We start from the raw sequence: 7,119 nt of genomic DNA on the forward strand, positions 1-7,119 counted from the left end.
TTACCTAACAGATGGCTCCTGGGTTTATGGGGGAATGTCGGGTCCACTTCGTGCTGGGCCCACGGCCTCCTCCCGGCGAGACGCCCCTCAGGGCTCCCCCATCGTCAGCGCCCAGGACGCGGGAGCCATCTCGGTGGGCTGAAGGGAATTAAGACTCTTCCAGAGGGCCTCTGCCCCAGAAAACAAATTTTATTTACAGGTTTCAAAGAGGCCAAGACGTCTGTGGCTTCCTTCAGGAGAAAGCGGCGAAACCCACGCCCAGATCCGTAGTACTTTCAACTTTTCACCAGGAAACCCATTTTTCTATGTAAGAGCGAGCGAGTTCCACAGCGGGGGGAGGCCAGTGGAGAGGAGTGCAGCCTTGCCTGGCTCATGTCCTGTTTCCAGTTTGCCCTGAAAACGAATTACTAAATCCATGGAGGAAGAGCTTGGGGCGTGCCTGGTCCTCAGCCACAGAGGGGCTGGGGCCTGTGACTGAGTGTGCAGAGGGCCCGCCCCCGGGGCCGGGGCCCCAGGGCTGGGGGAAGGGGCTGTGCTGCCCAGAGAGAGTCCCCGGGCGCCCCCAGCCTGTTGCAGCCACCTTGGGCTCCACACTTCGGTCCCTCCTACTCTCCGCTGGTCTGGGCTCAGCCACCAAGCCCCACACAGTGGACAGAATCCACTGGGGCACAGGAAACCTCAGCTTCAGCAGCCCACCTGGCCTTCGCAGTCTTCCTCTCCAGGGTCTTATTTCAACGTGGCCTTTTCTGCTGCGACTTAGCTGTCGTAGGGGCCAAGTTTGGGTGTGTGAGGCCAAGGAGATGCGTTGTGCTCTGCAGAAGAGAGACACAGCGAGGGAGCCTGGGCACGTGGAGCCAGCTCACCAACCGCAGCCAAACCACCAATTCTGTCCCGTGGCCCTTGGTGAACGGTGACAGGGGAGGGAAGGAAACGTGGCCAGCTTACCCCAGACCACAGGCGAACACAGGTGGGGGCGGCCCGCTGGTGCGGGCCTAGGAGCTGCAGGAGCTGCAGGAGCAGGGGCCACGGTCCAGCCTGACGCCCCTCTCTGGGGGCAGGAAGTTCCCTCTGTCTGCCGTGAGCAGGGGCACTTGGGAGAGCCCAGCACAGGACCTCAGGAGCTCCCGGAGCAGCCTCAGCAGCCACAACCCCTCGACCTTGTCCAGCATCACACCCACGGTACCAGGGAGACAGATGGAAGAATCCCACCAGTGTGCAGGAGAGGAAGCCTACTTTAATTCTGTTCTTGAAGTAATGGCAGGCGAAGATTCGTATTTCATAATTAATTCCTCACTTCTTAGGAATCGCAGCGATCAGCTCTGTTATTCCTTTGTTATCAGGAAGAGCTGTGAGTCCTCCTGTTCTCACTGCTTCCCATCTGTGAGCATGCGCGGCCCTCGGCTAAGTTTTCTGAAGGGAACATCACAGCGGCTTCCCTGACCTCAGCCAGGACAAAAGGTGAAGTCTAGCGCGACGACCCGTGCAGTCTGCATCTCTGGAGGCCCTCCCTTCCCGGTCTCCGGGCACAGGTGCGGGGCCGTGCGCGTGCATGCACCTCCAGGGTTCCTCCGGGCACAGATGCGGGGGCCGTGTGCGTGCGTGCGCCTCCACGGTTCCGCCGGGCACAGGTGCGGGGCTGTGCTCCGAGCGCCTCCAGGTTCCTCCGGGCACAGGTGCAGGGCGGTGCGCCAAGTGCCTCCACGGTTCCTGTGAAGGAGTGCGATGGCTCTGTAATTTTTGTCTTCAGTTCCGGTTTACCACAGCTTAGGCCTTGGGGGTCATTTTAAAGTAGTAAAGAAGTTTGAAAGGTAATCCCAAACCAGGTGGTCCATAAATCATTACTGGGTTCGAAGCATAATTATCATCAGAATAATTTATTATGCATATAATTGTAACTGTGCCCTGTGGACACTGCACATGGTTAAATCAACACCAGGAGGGTATTTTGGTTTCTAAGAACTTTAAAAATATAAGGCAGATGGCACTAATACAGACAAGCAATGAATGAATAAGAATTCATTACAATGAAGCTCTAATGCAACGTATGATTGAATAGGGCAGCTTTGAAGCCGGGAAATTAGGAGGCTCGGTAAGATGAATTGGGTGGTGGTTTCCAAGCCTCCTACCAGCATTTGGAAGAGACCCCAGGGGTCAGGGCATCTCCAGAACCCAAGCCAACTCTGTATGTCTGGCTAGTGCCTGCAGTGTGCTGGCGCTGAGATAGTATCATGGGTGGCCCATGGAAGGATGTGTTTGATGGAAGGGAGACAGGAAATGGCCCTAATAAGGAAAGGAAAAACTCTAAGCTGGCTGGAGCTTCCAAGCTGTCCACCTGAGGACTTGGAAAAGCCGATGATCTGAGCTTGCATCTGCAGGGCTGAGGGTGAGCAGGGGTGAGGGTAGTAGAGATGAGAGCTTGAGCCAAGGAGTAACGGGCGTGACCCACCCCTTGCGTGAGCGTGGTCTGTGCCGATGATGCGCTTCTCACCAATAGCAGGGCACAGGGTGTGGGGCATCCAGTCTGAGATTAGGTTAAAAGGACTGTGGCTTTTGCTTTGGGGACACCCCCTGGCTCACGCTGTCCCATGCCCTCTGCCTGTCATGAGGGCACTTGGCAGCCCTGGGACAGGGTCACACGGGGAGGACCAGGGCCTGTGGGCAGCCTGGTGAGGGGGCTTGGGCACCCCACAGGAGCCTGCAGGGGCAGGAAGAGATTTGGGGGAGAGGAAAAGATTTGCTATTTAAGTTGTGGTGCTGGTTTCCTGGCTGTATACATATGTTAGGCTGATTAAACTCTATACTTCAATTGCACGCTGTTTATCACACTTTAATTATACGCTAATGAGGCTGTAAAAACTGGGGAGGTGGCATTATTTGTGGAGAAGAAAAAGCTCAGATTAAACAGGCAGTGGGAAGACATGGTATTCGGGGGAGGTGGGCCCAGGCGTGCAGATGCTGAGCATGGGCAGTATTTGTCAGGTGACAGAGAAGCTGGCATGCGTTAGACCTGGCAGGGGTTTGAAGATCTTCCGTCTGTGTTTGGATGGCCACATTGGCTGCAGGGCGTGTAGACAGTGTTGTTGAGAATTAGCTTGAGTGCAAAGGTTAAAATGTAGAGTCACTCAGGGGAGTAGAAAGTTTTGCCCTTTTTGAGGGGTGGGGAATGACCTTTAACACACCCACCATCAGCAGGGAGAAGAGGAATGAAGAGCCCAGGAAGACGGGCCAGGGAGTTCATGGATGGAAACGGCATCACAGGCAACAGCCACGCACGAAGATGGACGAGGACCCAAGAGAGAACCGGTGCTGCTGTACTCCTGCCTGTCAGTTCTCAGTGGAAAGGGGCACTGTCCGCCGAGCCTCCGTCTGTGGAAACGCTCCTCTTCGAGCCCGGCCCTTGCTCCGGCTGGGCCTGGTGAGGAATGGCCGTCATCATGGATGGTGGCCTTTCCTAGCCCTGACCCTGCAGAGCACCTCTGGAGCGCATAGTGCCGGCGGACAGGAAGTCAGCAGATCGAAGGCGGGGTCCCGGCTTCACGGTGGGTGAGCCACGTGATGGTTGGGTAAGTCCCTCACGCTCTGTAAGTCTCTCCACTGAGCTGGGTGTGAACGTGGTGCTCTGTGGCAGTGGCACATGATGACTCCTGCGTGGAGTTCTCGTCTCAGCAGGGGCAATGCCTTGCACCCCGATTTTCAAGCAGCAGCCTGAGAGTCCTGGGAAGCCCGTCCTTTCCCCTCGGTCTTTCTGTTGACCCCACCACTCCCATATTTCAGGCCTCACCACGTCCTGTTAATCCCATTTCCAAAAAATGCCTGGAAGCTTCTGCTCCTGACTCTGCAGCCTCCACCTTTCTCTGAGCTCCACCGATGCTTCCTCACATCAGCTCTGGATGACTCCAGGAGGCTCCAAAGGGAGCCCCTGCTTCCTGTTCCCTTCCCCTGCAACCTGCTGCCCGTATGCACCCAAGGGGCATGTTTTTCCGTGTGAGTGGGATCATGAGCCTCTTTCCTCTGTACACGTTCTCTTTGTGCTGTAATGAAACCTCAGCTCCCCTGTGACAGGCAGCTCTCCATGGGCCGGTGCTGGGTTTTGGTCTGTCCGCATGTGCTCCCCACCCAGAGAAGACTCGCGGCTGGCTGCTTCTCTCACCCCTGAGGCTTCGCAGTAAACATCGACTCACAGGAGGGGACCGCGTGATTCCCACCGCGTGTCCTGTTCCCTCCATGGAGCATAAGCTTGACCATGGTACAAAGCAGCGCACAGCTGCTTTAACCCTGGGAGAGAAGCGTCTTTATGAGATTTTCTGTGTCCCCAGGAAATGCTGCCTTCTCCTGTGAAGCAGTCAGTGGGCCAGGCCCAGTCCTTAAAGATGCAGAGAACCCAACAGGCCCCTCTTCTGCTCACAGGTTCACCTTATGTTATGCCAAGTCCCCACACCACTAGAGCATGCTGGCACTGGGTCACGGGCGCCTGCATTTCCTGCCAGCTTGTGACTTGGGGTGCGTTACCTCAGCGTGTTTCCAAGCAGCCCCATGAGATCAGGGCTTATTGTGTTTGCTCCATGCATCATGAGGGTGCATCCTGAGAAGGAGAAACTCGCAGGTGGGTGCAAATGATTTGCAGTCAGAGGAGCCAAGAGCTCCTGACGGGACTAATGAAAGCATGCCCCACCTTAGCCCTGGGCTGGGTTCACGTCCCACCTTAGCCCTGGGCCGGGTTCATGCCTCACCTTAACCCTGGGCCAGGCTGCTGTGTGCCACATGCTGTTTTTTTATCAAGGGGGTTTGGGTACAGACATACTAAAAATGGATCTTGAAAGAGGCACCGATGGCTTCTTGCGGTTTTTTGGATACAAACAGATGGGTTTTCCTCAAAGAAGATGAGTGACTATGTTGTCAGTGTCATGGTGCAAAGATGAATATGCACCTGCAGCTAACAAAGCTCCAGTGTTGGGGGACGACCTCGCAAATGCGTTGTGAAATGTGCAGAAGAGGGTTTCATATGCAGGAGAGAATTATCTGGGGGATAGGTGAGCATTCATTTTTCACTTACTCATCTCTGGGCCCTGTGAGGTGACTCACATCTGCAATCCCAGTACTTTCAGAGGCCAAGGTGGGAGGATTGCTTAAGGCCAGGGGTTCAAGACCAGCCTGGGCAACATAGCAAGACCCCATCTCTACAAAAAATTAAAAAATTAACCATGTGTGGTGGCGTGTATCTGTAGTCCCAGCTACTTGGCTGGCTGAGGTGGGAGAATGGCTTGAGCCCAGGAGATCAAGGCTGCAGTGAGCTATGATCCTGCCACTGCACTTCAGCCTGGGCCACAGAGCGAGATCGTGTCTGTAAAAAATCATCATCATAAAATGAATCACCTGCCACCTGCCATCCATCCTTCTTTCTGAACCGTGTCTGGTCAGTTTCCTCCCAGGGACCTGATCTCCTGCTCCTGGCTGTAACTTGGTGTAAGAGTTAAAGAGGAAAGAATCATGAAAAGTGGCTCAACAGTCCAAGACAGTTTATTTTGGAGAATAAACCTGAGAGGGGCTTCTGGCTGATTTCAGTCGGGAGCATTCTCTCTTACAGACTAAGAATATTTAAGGGTTTAGGAAGTGGGGGAGCTTATCACAGGCTTGGATTGTTTCTGTGTGAGGGAAGGTTTATTGCGGGGTTGGGGTGTCTCCAGTCAGCAGGGAGTTTACCTTAGTGTTGCAGTATTTCTGTTTATGCTGACATTAGCTGTTAGGCTGATGTTTTGGGGCAGATTTAGGTGTTTTTTTAATCAAGGAGAACTTAAAATGGTGGTGTGTGTCCAGGATGGTGATGTCCTGCTCCTGCTATAGCTTGGAGGGCAGTGGCTGTGGTGCACGCCTTCCTCCAACAGAACACGGGCACCAGAAGCTCATTCTGCAGATTCTTTCTGTCACCACCTGTGTGGTCTCGGTGGTCACAGCCCAGGTTCAGCGGCAGGATGCTGTCCCCGTTCTTTTAATCTTAAGCAAGCATATAAGGACAGAGTGCCTGGTGGATCCCCGTCCCCCGTGGGCGCTGTCCCGGGACTCTTACCGTGAGACCTGCTCTGGGCATCAGCTCCGGCTCTGGGCTCTGGGTGCTGCCCTTGTGCAGCCCTCCCTTCTATTGCATGACCAGCAAAACCAAGAGCCCTAATAAAGGACAGCAAGGTTAATGGTTTGGACAAGGAAGAGCTGGGATTTTAGGAACAACAGCTGCTAGGCCCTGTCCTAAAGGGAGAATGGAGTCTGTGGAGGAGCCTGAGGTAGCCCCAGGGACACAGGAACCTGCGGCCGAGAGCTAGAGAGCATGGCTCACACAGGTAACCCCGGGGACCAGCGCAGTCAGCGGGGAGAAGGCTGAGCATGCTGGGGTACACTCCATTTTAGAGGCCCCAAGTTTGTTCTATTTTCTGTTGAGCCAGAAAGAGGAGATTGTTTTGGATTCTCTTGATGGGTTTCAGGCCTGTTTCTGTGTTACTGATTTCTGTGCCAAATGAGTCTCCTTGCTCGCCGGTCAAAGACAGACCTTGTCCGTTCTCTCTTTTTTTTTAGCCTCTGGGGAATTCTCCCCATAAATCATGTTTCTCTGCTACTGAGCAGTTGAAATGAGAAACGATAGCTGGCACTGCTCCTGCAGAGTAGCCAAGGGCACCTGGCCAGGGCGTCGGCCGCAGCGTCAGTGGTGGAGCTGGCCCAGCAAAGCTGCCCTTCCTGGCAGTTCTTCCTTCTGCGTCTTTCTGCCGAAGCCCCTCCATCTTTCCCCACTGCTCCCACAGCCTTCTCTGGACCTGGGCTGCATGTTCTCTCCTCTCTGCCCCTTTCCTCTCCTCCCTTCCAAGCATCCCAAGATCAAGGGCATGGAGCCACCATATGGGTCTCAGGAGCCGTGGCCAGTCCAGGCGAGAGGCTTCCGGATGCGCAAAGGCCATGGCTATGGCAGTGCATGTGCCCCTGGGTGCAGGCTACCCTAGCACATCCCCATCCCACAGAGGCCCAGTCCCACAAGGCCTCATCAGGATGAACTGTGTCTCAAGCAACTGGTTTTCCTCGGGTGGAAGGCGCCATCAGTGAGAGGTAGAAGGAGGCTGGGCTGTGGCCTGGCTGTAA

The 7,119-nt window shown here is 54.8% G+C and overlaps 1 pseudogene; it reads left to right on the top strand.

The window, feature by feature from the left end:
- Nucleotides 1-415: 415 nt before the first annotated feature.
- On the top strand, nucleotides 416-4,784 carry LOC129477028 (uncharacterized; annotated as a pseudogene).
- Nucleotides 4,785-7,119: the final 2,335 nt, after the last annotated feature.

This window comes from Symphalangus syndactylus, chromosome 2 (genome assembly GCF_028878055.3).
Source record: "Symphalangus syndactylus isolate Jambi chromosome 2, NHGRI_mSymSyn1-v2.1_pri, whole genome shotgun sequence".
Lineage (NCBI taxonomy): Eukaryota > Metazoa > Chordata > Mammalia > Primates > Hylobatidae > Symphalangus > Symphalangus syndactylus.